This window comes from Lepidochelys kempii, chromosome 11 (genome assembly GCF_965140285.1).
Source record: "Lepidochelys kempii isolate rLepKem1 chromosome 11, rLepKem1.hap1, whole genome shotgun sequence".
NCBI classification, from domain to species: domain Eukaryota; kingdom Metazoa; phylum Chordata; order Testudines; family Cheloniidae; genus Lepidochelys; species Lepidochelys kempii.
In genome coordinates, this window is record NC_136390.1 from 24,012,348 (window position 1) to 24,035,214 (window position 22,867).

The 22,867-nt window shown below is 40.5% G+C and overlaps 1 long non-coding RNA gene across 2 annotated transcripts; it reads left to right on the forward strand.

The window, feature by feature from the left end:
• The first annotated feature begins 6,638 nt into the window (after nucleotides 1-6,638).
• LOC140895527 (uncharacterized) lies at nucleotides 6,639-22,439 on the forward strand. Of its 2 annotated transcripts, none has more exons than XR_012154233.1 (5): nucleotides 6,639-7,036; nucleotides 11,346-11,401; nucleotides 19,139-19,287; nucleotides 21,612-21,719; nucleotides 21,897-22,439. It is a non-coding gene; the product is annotated as an uncharacterized LOC140895527 (long non-coding RNA). The 2 variants fall into 2 exon arrangements; XR_012154234.1 differs by lacking the exon at nucleotides 6,639-7,036 and adding an exon at nucleotides 9,355-10,743 and having other exon boundaries at nucleotides 19,038-19,287.
• Nucleotides 22,440-22,867: the final 428 nt, after the last annotated feature.

Here is a 22,867-nt window from a genome sequence, read left to right on the forward strand (position 1 = left end):
CTGGTAGAGTTGCCGTTGGCACAGATCTGGTGGTGGGGAGACAGAGAGATGGTGTTATGCCACTGCAGCTCCCTGCCCTTTGGTTGACTGGGGGTTGGCACAAGTTAGAGCAGTCCAAAGGGCTGCTCTAAGTTGCCACCAGTTGCATATGGCCCCAAAGGATCATTCTAGCAGCTGAGGATCACTGGAGTCACATCACATACCAGGAAAGGATGACATAAATCTAATATAGTAGCTCTATGCCATCCGGAGATTCTTGCCATGCTGACTTCATTGGCACTATGCTGATTTACACCAGCTGAAGATCTAGCCTTTCGTAACTCTTTTGTTGTAAATAATCCCTCCATTAAATATCTAAACAAAAAGAAAAGTTCTTAATTGAAGAGCCTGGGAAACTGAGCATGTTTTATTTGTCATTAGCTGACAGACAAAAAACATGGAAAGATTATATACTAAGGTTGAAATTCATGCGGCTCAAAGCTACTGCAGAGTGCCATCCAATGTATCAGAGCCACCACTGTGTATAAGAACATACGTTGATAGTGTGCACCCCATGCACATGGAGAATTCGGATTGTATACTGGCTCCGCTTAGCTCAGTACAGAAGAGAGGAAGGATTGAAGGGTGAGCTGAAGAAAGGGAAGGCATATAGTGAAAGGATCTGCAGTTATGTGGCTCTAGTGTTCACAGACCACTGTATAGCGTGCGTGTAGGAGTCACAATCCAGGGGTTCTTGCAGAGGCTTGTGGGGTTGCCCCTACTCTGCATGTTGGTGGGGAGGATAGATTTTGTGTACCCTGTTCCCATACACAAAATCTGTTCCCCCAGACTTTATGCAGGGACTGCGTGTGTGAATTTTACTTTTAATGTGTACTAAATAAAAACTGAGTTCATAATGCATGCACATTTCCTAAAATGAATACAGCCTCTAACACGGCTATGAAGAAATACTAATTGGTCTTTATCAGGAAACTGATTTTGTTATATGTCGAATTAGATGATTAGAGTTTTCTTTTGGAATAAATAGAGCAAAAGGCGGAGTTTCATTAATTGGCTGAACCAAATTCTGTTCTCATTTGCATTATTGTAAATCTGGAGTAATTCCATCGAAGTGAAGGGTGTTACTCTAAATTTACAAAGGTGTATTTGACAGCAGAATTTCTCCCTCACACTTTTGGGTCCTGATCCTTATTTCCATGAGGCCTCTTTGTACCATTCTGACAGCATAAAGGGGCCTTAAAGTGGAGCACGGTGGTGCAAAGTGGCCTTAACATCTATGAGAATTAGGTTCTCTGTCTTCAACAGATGCATGCTCAAACTTGTTAAAAAGATTTTTTATATATATCTTACTTACTGTATACATACATCTCATAAAATCCAGCAGTGGAAGTCCAGTAGATTTATTTCATTTAGATAACTCAATGTAGGCTTTTGTTATGTTCCATAATGATAACAAGGTGTTAGAATCACAGAAAGTACAACTGCAGATTTCTACTTGGTATGGTGCCAGGAACTGCAGGGTCAAAAGAACTTGCAGATTTATGTACTTTTAGTTGGATTTTTACTATTAGATCTCTGGCACTCCAATAATTCAGAACCAGATTCAGATCTCATTTATTCTGGTGTAAATCTGACAATGGAGTTACACTGCTGTCAAACCAGGCTGTGTGAGAAGAGGCTCAAGTCCTGTGTATCCAATTGTGTTTGCAATTCTTTAGATAATGTTTAAGTTGACGAGAAAATTAGCTTTGACATTCTGTATTCATGCTGAAAGTATAAGGGAAAATCGGATTATTATTAATAATCAGTAGTGGAAGTCAAGTGTCTATAAAGTTAGATTTGAATATAGTTAAATTACTTTCATACAAGACCCTAAAATTCATATTAATTCATGTGGTTTTCTTTAATCTCTGATTTGTAAAAAGTGTGGATTTAAAAAAAAAAAAAATAGTTAACTTTTGGCTCCTCCCTTGAAATGCAAAGTATGTATCAGAATTTGGAAAATGTTCACGAAAGATTACTACTACCTGTAAAGTGAAGTTGCCTTTCAGACCAATACATTATATTTGGCCATTTGTGATTGTCAGCAACCGCTATTGTATTTTTTAAAAAATTGCTACCATCTCTCTAAATTTTCATCGGTATCTCCAGCATAATTTGATATGTATTATCACTGAACTGTAAATTACACATTTCTGGGAATTTAGGGCCAAATTCTTAGCTGGTATAAATCATCAAAGCTTTGTGGATGTCCATGGAACTATGCCAATTTACACCAGCTGAGCACTGGGCTCAGCCATTCACCCTGCCATTCCAACTGTACATATTTATTCTGAGAAAAATATTTTCACAATAAAAGGACATATTTATGATGATTGAAATTCTTTTTTCTTTGGTATTTTTTCTCTTTTGCCCTTTACCTAGTAAGGAAATAAGCTGCTATTTTCAAACCACAATGTGTCTTTTCACATCCTTTATAGAATCCCTCTCTCCCAAAACAATTAAAAATAAAACCAAGTGACATTCTGAGTGTGTCAGGATCATGAACAAGGTAGGGAGCATGTGGAAGAAAGAGAGAGATGTGTGCATTCTGTCTATGCCACCATTTTGTTGCAGCTCTAGAAAGCAGCAAATGGTGGATATTGTTTCATTGCAGAGTATGGTTTTGTACTGGATCCATCTGCAAAGAATAAACATGTCATCAGTCCTCATTTGCTATATCAAAAAAAACATTCCCCATGTCCACATTTGATTTTCAAGCGCATCTGTGCACTGGTTGAAACCCTCCCAACATGCTGCTACACAAATGCAAAACCCACACATTTCTGATTTTGAATCAAGCACTGTTATGCTCCTGCACTCCTGTATCAAAGTTTGCTTGAGAGTTGCAGTGCGTGCCCTTTTAACACATTTTTTCTTACTGAGAGATCCCTGTGTTCATCTTAAGAGCATGGTGCAGTCTTTCCATTTTGTTCTTATTTTTGCCTTTGGAGCCAGCTTTCATTTTCACTGTTTATGTATCCTTTATTTACAGCCCACATGTGCTTTTAAGCAACAAGACCAATATTTAAACAAAGGAAGTAGAAGCCTGAGTTTTAATTTAGGAATTTCTGGTAATCAATAAGTTGAACTACACGTAGCGCTGACTTTACTATCAGCGTAGAATTTAAAAGAAAGAGAAAAAACACCACCACATTGAGCCACAAACTTCCTAAAAAAAGGATGAATCTGATATAAAATATCATGGAATATTTTTTTTGAACATTGATTAAATTGTTAGATAAAAAAAAACAAGATCAGTGCAAAGCTGAAATTTTAGAGAGAATTTTGTTGTATCTAATTATTTTGTGCAAGCCCAAAGTCCAAGAGTTACCTTAACTGTGAAGCTCTGTAGTAGCCTTTGCCTGTCATTTTTAATCAGGTTGTTTTAGGTAATTTTTGTTATGCCCCTCATTACTGAATTGTTTATCAATAGGTGCACCAAGTGTCACTAGCTTTTCTCATCAAGCCAGGTCTGACAAAGAGCTGCAGTGCATGGGAAAGAGGCAGCTAGGTGAAACTAATGCCATAGATGTTTGATTCATTAGGAGCTTATTGTTAACGGGGATGTCTGATTGTAAAGGCTCAGTCAAGCAAAAGAGTGCAGAGTAATCAGTCGGATTTATAGTTTGCAGGGCTCAAAAAAAAAAAATCAACATAAACCTTTGGATATAGCAGAAACACAAAAATCCCCTTTGGGCAGCCCTAACCTGAGACCAGCCAAATAAGGTCATGCTACATGAAGGTTGCCTGTTAGGTGATGGAAGATATAGGAGGATTAAAGCCATATGGCACGGCCTATCATACCTTCTGACTTAAGATAACAAAGCCAAGCTTTGTGCTTAGCTGTTTTTGACTGACATCATCAATTTTATTTTATGTTGGTCACCTCCGGTAACAGGAAAAAATGGCCTAGGGTTGATAACACATGCCTGTTTTTTTAGTATTAAGATGCCTTACAGCTAGTTTTGTGTTGTAAAAAATTTCAAAGAATTAGTAGCTTGTTCTTCTATCAGCCATCCTCCAGCAACTGTCAGCCTCCCCCTCTTCCCTTGTTTTCAGTTTGTACCTTGCAAATGAGAGACAGCCGTATTCAGAACCAGATGTAAGGCTCCTAGAGAATGAGCGTAAGCTGTTGTACTTTAAGCCTAATGGGAAGTTTTATATGCAAGGGCCTTGAACTGATTAGTATAATTCCCTCTTTAATACAGCTGTCCCTCCAGATTAAGGTAAACCAAATGTTGCAATCAGAGATTAGTGTACCTTGCCAGTTATTAACATCCCCGGTTGCTCAGCAAGCACGTCAGACACTAATGCTGTGTATTTATTTGCTACTTCCCCACTGTAACTTGAACTTCTGCACCTGTCAATGCATTCCAGGGAAGAGAGGGGTATTATTGGAAAGCAAAAGTTTTATACCTGTTACACCTGGTTTGGTTTGTCACAGCCTAAGATTTTCTTCTTTTCTTGCCAGGATTGCCAGGTGGTTTAATCCGTTACTCTGCTGGTTTTATGAAAAAAGTCTTTGTATGCGAAATTGCATTTGTTACTCTCATCTGCTCTCTGTTATCGAAGCTGAGCTACTCACCTAAACTGGGCCTTTTCTTTTCTTTCCCTTCTGTAAGGGAGGTTTTTTTTAACGCCTTCTTCTTTTTGTGTATGTAGAGGATGCAGCACAAGGTTAGAAGAATCAGCACCCTCTCCTGCTGTGCTCTAATCAGTTAGTGGTGCCTCTCTCACAAGGTGGGTCACACAGTTGTCTTATTACATTTGGCAGGATATCCTGTCCACCAGCAACACAGATGTCAAGAAGGACAATGTCCTGGCTATCGCAGAAAGATTTTTGCTCTCCCCCCCCCCAACCCAGTCTGATTTTACAGATAATGTATACCGTAAACATACTTAAAAAGCTAAGAGGGGTGAGTGTCTCTTGTGCTGTGTGTAGGAAACCAGTAAAGTCAGGACATTCCAAATAACTACCTCTCTAAAGCATTTACCGGTAATTAATTTGGCAGATGTGTTAAAATAAGTGTAAATAACACAAAGTTTGGGAGAGAGAAAGACTTCACATATAGAAGAAAAGGCTACCATAGAGCTATCAGCTTGTTTTACTATGAAAACTATTTATCTGAGGATAGCAGGCAAAAAGCTAAAATGAATAGCAGAAGACAAGTACATATCTTTGCTAAGGAAAAAAAATACTTTTTAAGCATTCCATTGTTTATATATTGAATTCAGGATTGAATATCAACTATAGTTTCTGAGATGTTACTGTTTCCTAACCAAGATTATGCTAAAATTTTTATTACTGAATAGGTAATCTTTCTTAAATAGATAATTGACATAAGGTAAAAGGACCATTTTTAGCACACTCCCCTTACAGAACTTGGTTTTTAAAGTTCATTGCCTGTTGTACGCTGTCTGCACATTATAGCTTAATTGCAGATTTTTGAAAAGACAAAATATGTTCATATCTTAGGAATTATGTCTTGCAGCCTACTAAATATGCTAATGCAGTACTAAGCAGGGATAAAGTTCTTGCCATACCACCCAACAGTTGCGTGGGACACGCTGCCAAGTTATTGTTAATTGTAAAGCACAAGCAGGCTTTGCAATCCATCTTAATTGTCATACTTACTTCAGGTTTTGTGATAAGGCTAGATGTTCTGTTTAAAGTGACAGTGTTGACAAGGGGAAAGGGTGTGGGCCTGAGCTTGTGGTTCTAGAGGGGTTATATGTTCTGACCTGCCGTAGGTTGATATGGACAGTCTGCAAGGGGATTTCAGTTGTCATGGGGTCCCCAGGCAGTTGAATAGAGTGACTGTCTGTCCTGCTTTTTCCTGTTAGGATCCTGACACGTGGAGCATTGATGAACTCAGCATAACGTTGAATAGGAGCTTTTTGGCAGCTGAGACACAAGGGCTAAGCTGCAGGTCAGAGATAACACTAGTGCAGATCTCCTCATGCACACAGTTAGTAGCATGCTTTCTTCCCTCCTGAGTGCAGGAAATAGCTCATGTTAAATACGTTCACTTTTCAGTTTTCCTTTCTTCTAAAATGGAGCTTGACAGATTGGGCTTTTCAGCTCCCCCTTTTTTTCACCACCTCTGCTTTCTACCTCAGAAATACTCTTCAGGAAGCAGGAGTTAATCTTGGTGAGGAAACGATAAGGTGATACTTGATTTTTCAGGGGAAAGCAGAAGGATATGACTGCTTAGTAACTGCACAGAAACGTACAGGCCTCTCTTTTTAAGGCTTCCCTTTGCTTTTCCTTTCACATCCCTTAAAGTTGAGAACTGCAGCAGACTGAAGGCCTGGTTGGTGGGATGCAAGAATAGTTTAAATAGCATCTAGAATAGGAAGGAAGTGTTAGGAAGGTACAATGATAAAACAGCTTCCCTGTACTTTTCTATCAGCTAGTAGGATCAGGTGAATTGGGTCGTTAGTTTCCCTACTTTGATGCATCCTGGCTGGCACAGAAATGTGTCTTTTGAAGTTGTTTCATACTCAGCCAAGTTTTTCACATGATTCCAAATACTGGATAACAAAGAGAGAGAGCATGAACATTGTCTTTATTAAATGATGTCAAGCCAGCATCCTGTATATGGAGACAATGTAAAAGTTTTTGTCTGTTTTTGGCATTAGGATTAAAACTGCTCTAAAATGCTTACATTAAAAGGCCTTGAATAGGACAGAATTTGGGAGCTTATTCTTTAATAAGTGTATGTGTTGCTCATGAAGGATAACAATTGAGGCCCTCACCAGTGTGCTATAATCATGCCATGGAGAGATCACCTCTAGTGGTGAGGGGGGTTCACTTATTCTCAGTGCCCATTTAGTCCTTGGTCTTTTTGCTAAGACTGACAGCAAGAATGTTAGTTAGGAGCAATTATGATAGGATTTTCTATTGACCCCTGTCCAGTGGGAGCTGGACTGAGACCACCAAATTTATTTAACTGAGCATGGTGTTGGACTACTAAGAAAAGTGAAACTATTGGTAAGTTCTCCCTACTATATACCCAAATGTATTCTTTTCTTCCCTACAGGCTCAACTCTGCCTCCTGTACCTGCGTGCAGCAGTGCCTTTCTCTGTGAATAGTCCCATTAATTTCAATGGGGCTACTCACAGAAGAGAGCACAGATCAGCATGAGTAAGAGTGGAAGAACTGGGTCCTGACCCTGCAGGCTTTTCCACATGGGTGGATTCCTGCACCCATGTTTAGAGCTCTGTTGACTTCATTGGGTCACTGTGCTGAACAGCTTGCAGGCCTAATACTGTGTATGTATGTGCGTGTATTGTTCCCATTGATATCAATAGGAGTGATGTGGGAACAGGGAGAGGAGAATGAACATAATACTGTATGAGCTACAGTTCTGATCATCTTTTGATACTTGGATTTATTTTACTATTTGCCAATGAATGGCCTGGACAGTTTTTTTCTGCCCTCAGCCCAAAGAGGGTCTTTGCTCTCACTTTCTTTGATTTTTAAGAAAAAGAAAATGGGTGGGAAAAAAATGACTCAGGAACTATTAACTCTTACTTTTATGTCTAGTATATGTAAAGTGAATAGGTTGAAGTGTATGATCCATAGATGAAGTGCTTCTATTCTTTTCTTACAGTAACTTTTATTCCTGTGGTTGGTTTACTCTGAGGGGAGGAAGAGGCATAGAGTACAACAGTTTATGCTGTTTTATATACAAGGACTAATTTCCAACTGCTTTAGGGTGGCTTCAGTTTTTCCTTGGAAAGCAGCATTGGGAGCTCTATGTACTTTCCTGGTTAACATGTGAATCATTCTCAAGTTTATATTAAAAGAGCTATGATAGTGCTAATATTACCACAGAGCTGAGCTTGGCCCTTTCATTCCAGAGGTTAAGTCACTGGACAGGGAATTAGAGGATCTGGCTTTTGTTTCCAGCTCTGTTGCAACTTCCTATATGACCTTGGGCAAGTCTCTTAATTTCACTCTATCTCAATGCTTTCATCTGTATCATGGGGAAAACAATACTTGCCAACATCTCAAGGAGGGTTGGGAGGATATATTAAAGAATGTCTGTGAGGTGCTCAGATATTAAAGTGGTGCACACCAGAGAAAACCCCATAAAATAAATAAATTCATAGATCTCATGACACAGTACCTCTCCTTGACTGAGTTTGTAAATATGGGTCTCAAATGGTTAATGATAGAAGAAAGCCCAACTTACATGAATCAGTGTCTGGTGAGTGTAAGCCTGAATTGAGCAAGGAATTTTCTAGTGAAGTAATAAAGAAGGGGAAAAAATGCAATGAGTTTTGTAAACAGATGTTGATGAGTGCAAGCAGAAAGAGAAATCCTAAAACCTGACATTAGGTTAGGGCAAAACAACATTAAAGACTTAGATGCCACATGGTGGAATTATACTAGATTTTGAATCTGTGTGTAAGACAGACTTTGTTAGTTTTATAGATGTTGATGAAAGAAGTATATTTAATAAACCTGCTGAGAAAGAGGAACTTGTATTGAGATGAGCTTTTCAATTAAACAACTCACTCTAATTCACGGAACATAGCAGATGACTGTCAGTTCAAGAAAGCAGATGACCAAATTGCTTAGAAATGCTGGAATGTGCACAAGCGTACACACACACACACAAATATATATGTGTGTGAGAGAGAGCTCACTTCGCTTTCATTAGGGAGATGGAGCAATCTATTTTCTTAAGAGAACTGTGCTAAGAAATATCAATGTTTGGCATCCTTTTGCTGCACTAAATCTACTAATAAATACAGGAAAATCTAAGACCTTTATTGTAAGTAAAATGGGCTGTCCATATCTAGGAAACAGAATGTAAGCTCTTTGGGGCACATGCTGTAGTTAGTTACTGTTTGGGGAAGAAAGAAAGTTGTACACTATGAAATGCAATATCAGGAAGCCCCAAGTAAATGAAAACTATCTAAGGCTCTTTGTTACTGATATTTACCAATTTTCATGCAATTTTCCCAGTTTTTGAAAGAGTCAGTATTCAGATTTTACCCATTTTTCACCCGAATGTTGGCTTTTCTGGGACCTGAGAATTTTTTTGCAGGGGAAGTGGGTGGGCCGCGTTGAAGGCCTGGGGTCAGGAGGAGGCTCTGCCAGCAGGGGGACAGTACTCAAGAGTTGCAGCTTTTGCTCCCCTCCTGACCCTGGCCCTTCAGTTGGGCCCTGTTCACTTCCTCTGTGTAGTGGGGGAGTGAGCTGGGCCAGGAGTAAGGTCCCAGCAGCTGAGACCACCAGACTGCTGCAGGGAGTGGAAGGCTTCCTCAACTGCTACATGGTGAGTAGCACCCTTTCCTCCCTTGTATGGGTACTGGGCCCCCTCCCTCCAATGCCCTTCATTTTTGGTTTTACTGATTTCCCCCACAACCCTGGGTTTTTGGAATTTTTAAATAAAACCTGATACATTCCTGGGAGATTAAAACAAACAAACAAAAAACCCTGAAAAAGAAGGGCCTTAAAAATGTCTAAAGAGCAGTTAAAAGAGCATCCTAAATTATTACTGCTTCAATCAATATTAAGTTGTGGGGCACAGGTCTGGGAAAACGGTGGTAGATGCTCAATGGTTATGGAAGAGTTAGGAACCTGTAAATGCATCCATTTCTTCACCCAGTTCTTTTATCAAAAATCTTTTACCCACTCTTATCCGACACCAACGTTTTGTTTAACCTATGAGAATATTTCGGGGGAGAAAATGCCCCAAGCAACCAAATCACTTATTATTTTTTATGAAAAGAGTGCTTAAGCTTTACAGACAGAAATATAAGGACCCTGCCCACAAAGAGCTTACAATCTGAATTTTAGATATGGCCTAATGAGAGAGGGTAACGAACAGTAGAGAGGGACTGATGGACGGTAATGGAATCATATGGTTACTCAGTTTAGGCATGCTTGTATCTTGACGGTTCAGTTATGGTTTATGTATGTATCTTTATAATGTGAAGAGAATGACGGTTTCTCTCTGTCAGGTTGATGTGCAGAGCATCTGTTCCCCAGAAGTGGGTGGTCGAACTGGCTCGGTTGACTATATACACTCTTTAGTAATCCTGATACTATTACTTTTCTTTCTTCAAAGCCTGCCTCCTTATCTTCCCTGCAGGTGTACCAAATGCACATGGTGGACCAAGTTTTGCCCTCAGCTATACTGGATTCCAGTGTCATCATTGCAGTTACTCCAGATTTACATGATGTAGCTGAGAACAGAATTTGTCCCATTTTGTTGATAGAAAAAGGGGATATGTTCGATGGGACATATTCTGATCTTGTTAAGTTTGTCTGGAGTAATTGCATTTCTTCTAAAGAACTTTTTGGATTTGCAAAGGTGTAAACAAGATCAGAATATATCTCTAAGTCTCTGTATCCCAAAATAAGAAAAAATGAATTCTGAAGACACATGCGGCTGGGATCCTGATGAGAGATCAGAATTTATTAATGGATGATCTATAACTTTTGTAGCTCAGAAGCAGATCCATACTATTGAACATTGCTTTGGAACAAGATCATTTACTGTTTCATTCCTTTGAAGTAATGCATGAGGGTCAGTGGTTCTTATGGAAAAGTGCAGAGTGCATTCCTGCAGTCTCCCAAATCCTACAATGTCTAGTGGTCCCCATTAGGCACACAATACATTATAATGGACAATCCTTCTGGACCTGCTGGAATGGACCTGTCATGAGGGCAGATATGGGTAAGCTCAAACATAAATAGCATGCAGCATTTCCTCTGCATTGTCTGAAGTTAGTGTATTTGTTCAAGAAAAATTATAATACGCTAATAATCCAGATAGATGAATCCCAGTTTTCCATATCTAAAAAGTGGACCTTTGACCCAACACTGTTATGTCTAAATTACAATTCTTAATATTCAGATAGACAGAGTGTCAATATAGTCAGAATAGGGCCCTGCAGGCTAAAATATGTTAAGGGTTCAGATCTCTTTAAATAAGTCTATGCTGATTTGTTTGTTCTTTCAGCTGAAACAGCTGGATGGAATGTGTGTGTGTGTGGGGGGGGGGGGGGAAGGGTATCAGAAATGTCGGATTCTAAAGGGAAAGACAGAGTGGAGAGTGCCTCTCTTGGAAATACTTTCATCTGCTGACAATTAAATAGCAGTACCAACACCTCTCAGGGCTATGAGGTATGACAAAATAACTCTCAGCAGCAGTAGCATTGCTGTACTTCATTCACTGGTGCTCTTAAACCTGGTGAGTTTTATGAGGGGCATAATCTACATTTGTTTCACACATGGAATATACTTTTCTCATTCCTCGTTTGTTTACTATTTTGTTAGCTTTAAAGAAGGACAAAAGAAGGAGAAATATCCCTCAAATGATGGAGAGGAAATGGGTGAGTGTGAGAGACCTTCACAATTAAATCAATCTAAGCTTAAAAAAAGCCCCAATGAATTTGTTTTTGTGTGCAATGCTAGTTGCCTTGCCAGTCTGAAGCTGGCACTGTGGGTTTGCTGTAATCACTGAGCTGAGAAAAAGAGACAGTCCTTTTTTTTTTTTTGTCATCACAAAGTCAAGCAAGACATAAGAAGTCGTATGCATAACACTTTTCTTGCTGCTTTCACTGCCAATCTTTGTTTCTGGCTTCCAAATGCTTGTCCCCTCACCACTCCCAATTTTATTTTTGACCTTCTGTTACGACTATAATTTAAATATCAGTATTCATTTGGAAAATACTTCCTTTAAAAAAGGGGCTTTGGTTAGAGTCAATTAAATGTGTAAGTATGCATGTGGATTCTTTTCCTGAGGCTGTCCCTGTCTTTTTTTTTTTTTTTTTGTTTGTCCCATGTATTATTTCTCATTCTGAGCCAGTTGTCAAGTAGATGGGTGGTACAGATTCAGAATGGCATCTTAAGTTCAGTACAGCATGACACATTGGCAAATTTCCAGAATCAGATTTTTTAGACATTGCGCAATATACTGTGGAGTGACGAGTTCAGCGTGGGGTCGCTACATAAAGTAGCTCAAAGAAAAATAGAAAGAAAAGTAGATGAGGGAAGAAACAACAAGATGACAGACAGCAATACAGGGGGAAAATTACCTTCAGCCAACCAATCAAGATTAGAATAGTTTCATCCTTGGTACCAATACTCCTATAGCACTGAAACAACAGCTTCAGAAGGCCTGTGGCATCAACTATTTTATGTCTGGTTGTGTGTAGACCAGATAATGAGATCACCAAAACTGTGACAGTTGCCAGTCAGCCAGCACATCTGAGCTGCTAATTTGTTCCCAACTTGAGTCTTATAGCCCCATGCTATAATCTGGCCCTGACGGCGGAAAATTTATCCACAACCTCTCTGAGGTGCGATGATGTAGTTAAAGCATTGGACTGTGAGTTATTAGAGCTGGGTTCTATTCCCAGCTCTGCCATTGATTTCCTATGTGACTGAGTCCATCTCTCGATGACTTAAGTTTCTTGGGGACGATAGTGCTTGCACACCTTTGTATGGTGCTTTGAGATCTTTAGATGGAAGGTGCAATAAAAGTGCAATGTGTTATTAAAGTCAGACTTGAGGGAGTAGGAGACTAATCTGCAAAAGGATTCACCTACCTAATTTGAGCCTGGGGCCCACGATTTTTACATTACTTACGGTGACAGCATTGTGCACATGCCCAACTCTGAAAAAAGTATTAAGGAATGTGAAATCATCATTGTTGCTAAGCTGAGGTTAATGAGTTTGGCACAAGCAGAGAATATGTGCATGAAGTCAGTTAAAAGGGAATACGGGCATACAATGAAAATGGCAACATGCTGGGAGTATGTGTCTGCATGTGCCTGAATTAAGAGAGATGAATGGGGAGAAGGCATGTCAATAAACTGAGAAGCTTCTGGAAGATGCATGAGGTTATAATAAAAGACAAGCACATTGCTCCAGGGAGAGTTAGAGATAATGGCAACTTCCTGAATTCTATGTAGGAAGGAAAGAGGTGGCTTCATAGCTGTATGTGAATGATACAGAAAAGCCACTAGTCTAGAAGATACTTCAGGAGGTTTAAGAGGAAGACACTGAGAGCAAGGGTGTCTATGAGAGATGGAGCCCTAAAACCTATCTCAGACTAGCCAGGAGACTTTGGGGACCAAATCCATGATGCAATCCAGAGCGAATGTTCAGTCAAGTGGAAGAGATGCTCTTGCACTCTTGCATTTTTGCTATCTTGATTTTGTATTGTGAAGGTAAAAGGTAGGCCACAGCTGGGATTTAATAGGACCTGTTAGTTCCTAGTGGACAGTGAACCAGGAGTGACAGTGAGGAGTGCCAAGGGAACCAACTGAGCTTCCATTTCTGAGAGATTTGACAGTGAGGGGAAGTAGAGAGAAGGCTGAGACTGGTAGACTTCATCACCCCCATTCAGCTTTTCTGAATCTGGGGATGAGTATTTTTGAGAGCATCCAGTTTTCCCCTCTTGTTGGACTCATTCTTCCACAGCTCCTCCAGAATGATTTGTTCTTTTGGTCCCAAACAAGGCTTCCTTTGTGGCATGGGCCCTTCGGTGCTTGTTTTGAGCCAGCCAGATGGGGTTGCACAAGGCATTCTTCTTCTGTGAGGGGCTGATCATGTTGCCCTCTTACCCATACTTTGTGAGGGTAAAAGGAGGGGATCTCTACAGTACTGCCACTTCCTGCCAACCCAAGAGCTTGGGCCCAAAATAAATTTTATCACTGAAATAAGACCAGATGAAGTTTTAACTTTCTTCACAGTTAGAGAAATCATTCCTACAGAATATCTTACATGGGGTTGATATCTGACATCGGTGTCAGTGCTATGAGCCTGAAGTGCAATATGTTAGGTCCCAGTCCAGCAGATCAGTTAAGCACATACTTAACTTTAAGCACGTGAGTAGATCCATTGAAGCCAATGTGCCTGCTCAGATGCGTCATGTGAAACATGTGCTTAAATGCTTTGCTGGACTGGAGCTTCACAACACATTGTTTTTAAAAATGGAGACTATAGGTATGTAACCAAAAGTAATTTAGAGGCCTCTAAGCAATCCTTGCTAATGGGTTTTGAGTCGTATCTGTAGTTTACTACCAATATTGGTTTTCTGTTTTATTTTGTTGGAGGAGGGGTATTGGTATGTACGGGCTCTTTTTCCCCTCTCTTTTTAAGGTGTTCTGTAGTATTTTAAATAATGTTTTGACATCGAGAAAAAATTATTATTAAAACAAACAAAGAATGTGTCAAATAGTCCTCCAGTCCAGGGGTGGGCAACTAGTGGCACCTGGACTGCCATATCATTTTATTTGGTTTGCCCACAGTCTTTCAGTAAAGCTGCTGCTCCCTCAGACTGCTCTGCTAGCCTCTGCTTCCCCATCAACACAGGCTCTGACTCCACCCCACCCCACACGCTCCATTTACTGCCTCCCTATTGGCTGATTGTTTGGGAACTGAGAGCTTCTGGCTAGGCCCACCCAGCAGTGGGCAGGTTGGGGAGCATCTCCGCCAATGAGGAGGAAGTAACCAGAGCTGGGTGGTGTAATGGTGGAGTCCCTTTCCTATTGGCATAATGGAGGGGTGGCCAAACCAAATCTGAGTGGCATTGCGATCCAGTGCATGGGGTCCTGGACTCCACCCCACATGGCAGAGCCTATGTCCATGGGGAAATAGAGTGGAGGCAGAGACTGGGAGCAGCAGAGGAAAAATGTTAAGAAAGATGTTCTGTTGTTTTGTTTTCATGTATTAATTCTCTGCATATCAGCAGAGAATTAAACCGTTTTGTTTAAAACCTTTTTAAGGTTGTGCAATAAGGGGTTTTATATTTAAGAACTTCAGTTTTCCACTGTTAATTCATGGTTAAGTGTTTGTTAACATGCCATACTGTAGCAAACGTTTTTGAGTTATGTAATATGTAGTCACTTTGGAAAAAAAAAAAAAAAAGTACGGCCTGTCAAAGGGTTTAGTGGATTTTGTGGCCCTGTGCTGCCTTAAAGTTGCCCATTCTTGCCCTAATCAATCTTAGGGCAATCAGAGTGAGGCACTGTATTCTGCAGAAGATGGGGATTGATAAAGTCACTGCTGGCCCATGTGTATATATATATGAGTTTTAGCAGTACTATGCTTCCACTTCTCCGGCCCTCTCTAGTCGCCCGTGGAGATAAAGTTTCAGTGAGGATCAATGCCTGATGCACTCACAATTGTGGAAACACATGTAATTTTAAAAACTATCTTCAAATATCAATATTCATTTTAATGGTTAACACTTTCTGAGTTTCTCTCTCTCTCTCTCTCACACAGTCATGTGAAGGCCAGCCCTACCGGAAAGCCCTGCTTTAAAAGAAGAAATTATTCAGACTAAAGGAGTAGTTTTCCTAAGCAACCAGATCAAAGTGAAAACTCTCAGAATAGCTCACTCACAGGTTTCCTTTTGCACACAGGTTCATCCAGAGTGTCAGACACTTGGTGGGCAGTTCATATTCCTCTGACAAACTAAAATTTGGTGGGAAACTTCATAGGAACCCACGGTATCAGTAAGCCCTGCAAATATCTTGGGATCTCTCTTCTTTTTAAAAAAGACTTTAAAAATAATTTGGTGGATCTCTAATCTAGTTATCTGCTGTAACTACAATATACTGTGTATGTCTGACTCCCACAGACGAAGGCCTCTGTTTCCTTTCTGCCAGTACCTTAGTATCTGCCTTGCCCAGGAGTCTGCTGATGAAGACTTCCTGTTTGTTTTGAGTCACTGCTGGAGTGATAAATATACTTCAGCTTTCTCCTCAGAGAGGAAAGAAACCAGCTGCCCTGAACTAAAGAGAAAATATGTAGAAATTCCACCAAAGGGCCCTGTTATCATGGAGCCTCTATGGAAGCATAAAAACAAGAAATATAAGCTACGACAAAGGAAACAATTTACATACTAAAACATCCTTCCACATGAATCGACATATTTGTTTTCCTTTAATCATTTATTTTCACTCTATAACTCTAATTTAAAATGGATTACAAATAAATAAATAAATGCAGGGGGTGGGGGAAGGGGGGAAAGAACCAACCCCATAAACATACACTACACAATAATGTTTGGCTGGATAAACAAACAATTATACTTGTGGTTTCTTGATCTGACCACAAGCTTTAAATGACATTTTTTTGCATGAACCTACAATGCTTCTGGATAAACAATTGTGTTTATATTGTCAGGAGCACACAGTGCAGTGTTGTATAATTTCTGTGTGTGATTACCAGGATATAGAATAAATTCCAAAATAAAAGAAAGGAAAGGAAAATGAGATTATTAGGTCATTTTTAATAAAAACAGCATAGTTTGGAATCACTTATAGCTTAATTTGTAATTTTAAAAGAATGCAGCAGTGGCTTTTAAGTTTCTGCAATTATCTTTTCATCTCTTTTTATCCTTTTTTTTCTTTTTTTCTTTTTTAATTAGAGATGGGACCCAAACCAAAAACCTGGATCCAAACCCAAGATCCAGGCTCATATGAGAGTTCACAGCTCTAACCTAGTTCCTGAAGAAGTCAGCTCTAAGCACTAGGAACTTCAGTTTTGAATTTTAAACTTCCAAGTTCAGAAGTATTTGAATCCAGGTGTTTTGGTTCTGCCGGATATAGGGGTAGAAAGTTTATATCTTCATCAGTTTCAGAGTAGCAGCAGTGTTGTTCTGTATTCGCAAAAAGAAAAGGAGTACTTGTGGCACCTTAGCTCACCTTCGCTGTAGCTCACGAAAGCTTATGCTCAAATAAATTGGTTAGTCTCTAAGGTGCCACAAGTACTCCTTATCTTCATCAGTGTTTGTGGTCTGGGCCTGTGCCACCCTCTGAAAAATTTAGATGTGTATGGTGTGGGAATGGGGATGGTGAGCCAATGTGGTATTACTGATGATGCTGGGGAGCCCGAAGAACAGCACTGAGAAATAGCGTGGGCTAGTGGTTATCGGCACTGGAGTAGGGGTCAGGAGACTTGTGTTCTACTCCTGGCTCTGCTACAGACCTGCTGTTGAACCTTGGGCAAGTCATTCACCTCTCCGTGCCTCTACACTGCAATTAAACAGCTGCAGCTGGCCCATGTCAACTGACTTAGGTTTGCGAGGCTCAGGCTACAGGGCTGTTGAATTACGAGGAGGGAGGGTCCCAGAGCCTGGGCTCCAGCCCGACCCCAAGTGTCTGTACAACAACTAAGCAGCCCTGTAGCCTCAACCCCACAAGCCGAGTTAGCTGAAATGCATTTATTTGCAGTATAGATGCACCCTCTGTTTCCCCTCCCACCCTTTCTCTGCCTTGTCTATTTAGATTCTAAGCAATTTGCAGCAGGGACTCTGTGTTTCTACAGTGGCTAGCATAATAGGTCCCTGATCTTGGTTGAGGCCTCCAGGCACTACTGTAGTACAAATAATGAATAATAACAAATGAGAAGACATTCCAGGGTCAGTGGGTTTGTCCAGTCAGAATCTGCAAGGTGTACACTTTACATTCCAGAATCCCACAAAGTGTCCTTCTCATGGAAGAATCAGAAAGAAACTTTGACCTTCAGATGGTGGCATTTTCTGCTCTCTGATCTTTTTTTTTTTTTTTTTAAGACATGTGACCCTGGATTGTTTGTAAGTGGGGACGGGCTTGTGTGTGCAATGTCCACATTATTTGGGGGAATCAGTTTTTATTAAAAAAAGGCACACACAAAAGCTCTGCTTTGGCTAAATAATATTTGAATTACCATTACACGAAAGGAGAACCTTCTTTTTCTTACATTTTTCGTACATTTTCCCTTAATTATCACACGCCCTAAGTATTGGGAAACAATGTACACGCTCTTGTAAAGAACTGCACATATACATTCCTATAAGGTAAAAGGGTTATGTCCTCTATATCACTCACTGAAGTTATGTGGAACAAAAATAATCATTTATAAGTGGTTTCAGTTTTACCTTTTTTATGGTTTACCTCTACTAACTCCTAGTAAAATATAATTTCTTCTGTTACAGCTGATGAAAAAAATCATTATGGCTTTAAAGCATGAGACTATAAAAAGCTGCAACTAGTTTAGATATCGGTTAGAAGTTAATTCTGAGTCACTGCAATTGAAAACATCAGTTTACAACATTTACTGGGTTGCTATAAAAATGTATTCCCCTGTGTTACGTTAAACGTGAGAAACTACACCTCAGTGTTTCCATTATTTATATATTCATATCTTGCTGCTTCTGATTCAGCTGTGTAACTGTATGCAAAACAAATAACTACTGGGGAACAGAATAATTTGTATTTTGAGGGGAATAAATATCCTGAAGAATATATTTTTGTGGGTGTGGTGGCACCTATAAAGAATCACATGGATTTTGCAGACAAAATATGAGAGAGAAAAAGCAGATGAGACATTTTGGGCCCAGCAACCTTGACATTGGTCTGTTATGGAAAGGAAATTTTTTGTTTGTTTGTTTGTTTTTTTAAATCCTCAAACAAATCCACATCTTAAAACACAGTGTGAGCACCCTAGCATATTTTACAAAGGCCCTGAAAAAGATTTACTATCAGTCCCATACAAATAGAAGGACAATGGGACAGATCCTGGGGACTGCTCATGCTGCACCCATTACCGCTCTAGGGTAGGAGAATTCAGGATGGGGTATAAAGGTAGCTATAAGCCACCTATACATTGCCCTGATCAGTTCCAGGATTGTTAGGTATTGGTCTGGTCTTCACTGCACGACAGAACAGCGAGACCTGCACTGCCCTACACCTGGGTGCCTACAGCCTCCAAGGACTGTTCCAGCAGCTAAGGATTGACTCAAAGTTGTGGCCCCCTGTTCTGGGAGTTAAGGAATGGCATAGAAAGTGGCCAGTGAAAGATATTTATTTTTTAAAAGTCTATTCATTGTCCATCAATCTTTCTATTGAAGACTGGAGTTCATGGCAACAAAATAACACATTTTATTTAAGAAACATACACAGCAAAGTCATACATGTGTCTTTTGTGACCAGCCATTTCTGGGAAACTGACATTTTATTCCTCCCCTTCCAGCATCTGTAAATTCCTGGAGTGCCCTGCATTTGACTTCTCTTCTACTGTCTTTCATGTCCTCTACACAAAAGATTCTCATTTAATGAAAACCATGTTGCTAGTTCCTTTAGTGCGATCCAGAGTTGCTCCTGAGTCACCTAGAACTGTAGCTTCTGCTGTTGTGAAGACTTTCTGCCCCCACGGATAACACGGCATGAATCCCTATGTGCCCCAGAGCCTGATTGGCGTGGATCTCCCAGCACACAGAAAGGTGACATGAGAGACTGCTTTCCTTGGGGATGAGTGACCTTCTTTCCTCTCTTCCCCACCCTTGCATTTATTAACTCTAGAATCCAGAACAGCAATGGGCAAATACTGAAAAGTGGGAAGGTGTGTTTGAATTGTCACACACTCATGGGGCTGTTTGAGACCGGTTTGATTTATTTTCCGTGAGTGTTCATGTGATGTTTTGTGGGTTTGCAAAGATGTTTGTGGAAAGTCTCCCAAATATTGATGCCAGAAATGTTTGCAGAGCCATCCTGAAAATGACCAATGCAGCCCTTAAGTGGTGCAAAGATAGTACAGCAGGGCAGTGAATTTGCCCCAGGGAGCCTCTGAAAAGTCCAGGATGCAGGCTCCTGAAGCTGGCTCTGAGTAACACAAAGCACTTCCACCCCCAGGGCCTGAGTGTGCTGTTTCAGCACTCTGTATCTGCCTATCAAATTAAATCTTGCATGAGTGTGGTAATTATCCATTGCAGTTTGCTATCTCTCTATCTTGGGTATTTATATAGCCTTTTTTACTGTAGTATCTGAATGCCTCACAATCTTTAATGTATTTATCCTCACAGTGCCACTGCAAGGTAGGGAAGTGCTATTATCCCCACATTTTACAGATGGGGAAGGGAGGTGTAGAGAGGATAAGTGATTTGCCCAAGGTCACACAGGAAATCTGTGACAGAACAGGGACCAGATCCCATGCCTTAATAATGCTTCCTCCCCTACTAGTCTGCCATACTGGCCCAATCCTTCCCACATTTAGGATGAATCCTTAAATTATTCTTATTTTGAAGGCACTGCACAGCCAAAGACAGTAATAGCACACACACACAAACAAAAGAAACATAAATAGTTGATCTAATATATTAAAAGTAAAAATAATACTAAAAATTAAGAAGCCTTCTATCCCTTATGATCACAGTGTTTGCCTTAGTGAGTGGGAGTCATTTTCATCGGGACTAGTCATATGTTTTTGTTTTTCTTTTCTTTCTTTGGTAGAGAAGTTTTCTAAGGTATTTTTCAAACTTTCCAGTTTAGCAAAGTGTTGGCTCAGATTGAAAAAGAGAACTGGGCACTAGGTCACAGGCAGAATTAGGTTTGCACTAGTGGAGGAGGCAGGTTGCTGACACAGCTACAATCAGACAAAAACATTTCAAACTTCTGGCTTTGTACTTCTCAAATGCCTCTCTTAGAAAATCGCTTAAGTTGTTATTAACATCCACCACCCACCTTCCCTTTCTGGTCCTGACATTGTGTAATAATAGATAATGTTGACATATGTTCCCTGCTGGTCAGAAATACTATACTTCTGTGAAAGGTAAAATTTTCAAGCAATGACAAAATGTATTTTACTTGGATAGAACATTAGTTATTGGCCTAATCTCACAATGTGGGATGTGGGGTAAAAGTTTTAATGTTTTAGTTGTGGGAGAGAGTTTGTTGGGACAGTGAAAGCATCAGTATGGGGTGTATTTAGTTTTTGCCATTTCTAGAGGTACTGGCTTTGTATCAAACTCTTGTGTCCTTAGGAATTTAAAAGAAACATTCCCAGTATGTATGAGGAACAGCTGTCTATGTACTCAGTGCAACTTTTCAAAATGACTATTTGAACATTTTCTCTAGCAGGGATTACAGAGCAAAGTTACATATGTGTCCGTTCCCCACCCTCCACCTACCCACTGGATTCTTTTTTACAGATCAGTTTTTAAAGCCTTAGTAACTGTAAAAAGATCTAAATTTGTATATCCATTTCCCATTAGACAAAGCTGTCTGAAAATAGAAAAAGAGGAAGAGACTGCAAAATCTACCAAACAAATATGAAGAAACTGTTTTTGAAAGTAATTTAGGGTGCAATTCGATAAAAGTGTGTCTAGTTTGCACACTTCTGACGTCTGCACAAGACTGTGCAAGCCTGGAAAAACAGAGTTTTATTTTAAATTGTGCACGGGTTTCCCTGCTGGGGAAGCTGGAAAGAAATGTTTTATTTAATCTCATCTTTTGTATTTTATGAGTCTGAGCTGGTGTTAAAAATCCAGAAATTATCATGTTGGTTTTGTAACGTTCGGAACTAAGCATCTCTTCTCTGATTTTGTTCTGAATGTATTGTCTTTCATCATCTTAAAAGTTGTGGTGGGGTTAGCAGTTACAGAGCCAGGCATTAGGCCCTGGTTCCGTTTCTATTGCAGGGTGTAGGCTGGCATGCTAATACAGTTTTAGAGGCACCAATTCGGCACCCAGTCCATTTAGCTGGACTGGGTAGTGAGGAAATGCACTACAGTGAAGAAAAGCTTTAACCCCCCTCCCCCCCTCCCCACAGGCAAGAATTAAGAGAAAGACAGGAGGGTCCTCAGGCCCACCTGAGCTCGGCCTCCTGCATGCTGTCTTACAGATATCCACCACGGAGTTGAGCTTCCACCATGTAAGAGTGAGTACCCTCTGCCTTACTTCCAAATCCTCCCCGCTCCCCATACAGTGAAATCACATCTGTCAGGGGGTCACCTATGGTTCTTGAGGTGGGGACAACATTTACCCCTTGGTCCTTCCACATACGTATATTCCCACTGATGATCTAGCTAATAAATGCTCTCTCTCCTTCCCTCAGGAGACGAAGAGCACACTTAGAAAACATGGCACACGTACAGCAGTATGTGGAGGCAATAGAATTGCATGACACACATACAGCAGTAAACTCAGATCCACCTGAATGGGCTTTGAGCTGGAGTTTGGCATTCTCAATCTGGGATTCAGATGTTGGCCCGAGATTGGTGGCACATTACCCTACACCTCTGACAAGGTTAGCAGGATGTTCCAGGTATGTTTATGCTGCACAGCATTGCCATGATCCTTGCCTGAGGGGGAAGACATACATGAAATAAGGAGCCCTGAAAAGAAGAGGACATAGAAGCTGTGAAGCTTAGGAGGACATAAGCATGCTGGACCAGGAAGATAATGGGGGAGCTAGTGTTCCCTGAGCCCCCTGATTCTCAGAGACAGTCTGATAGCCAACGTGAGTAGGGATAGGTTGATTATTGTGCATATGTATTTGATTAATGGAGGGGTGGGCTAAGCAAATATAGTCTGTGTGATAGACAAATGGGTGTAGGATAGGTTCTTTAACTCCAGTTAGTGCAGAGCAGTAAGGTGGCTCCCCATCTGCTGATGATGGATAGGCATCCTGCCATTCTGTGTTGGTGGTGCACAGAGGGCTCTGGCTATGCAAAAGGTGGAATCATTTGTGGAATGACTGCAATATTTCAGGGTTCAGCATGGGTTTCTGCCTTACTCCTTTGAAGAGGTAATGAACTGCTGTTGCTGAGGGAAGGGCGTGCCTTAATCAGTCTGCATACCGGTGACTACTAGCACAGAGTTGGGGTTGAGTAATGTAAAACAGAGGGTGTTGCTGTGTCTGGCTTAGCAACTGCCTGGCACTGTCCAGAAAGGATGCTGTAGAATCTGCAAGCATGCTTTCAGCCCCTGCCTTGGACAAAACACTCTGATGTCTGTTCTCACAATGTGAGGGGAGACTGGTAACTTCTATTAATGCTAATGGGACTTGTATGCCAAATATCCCAT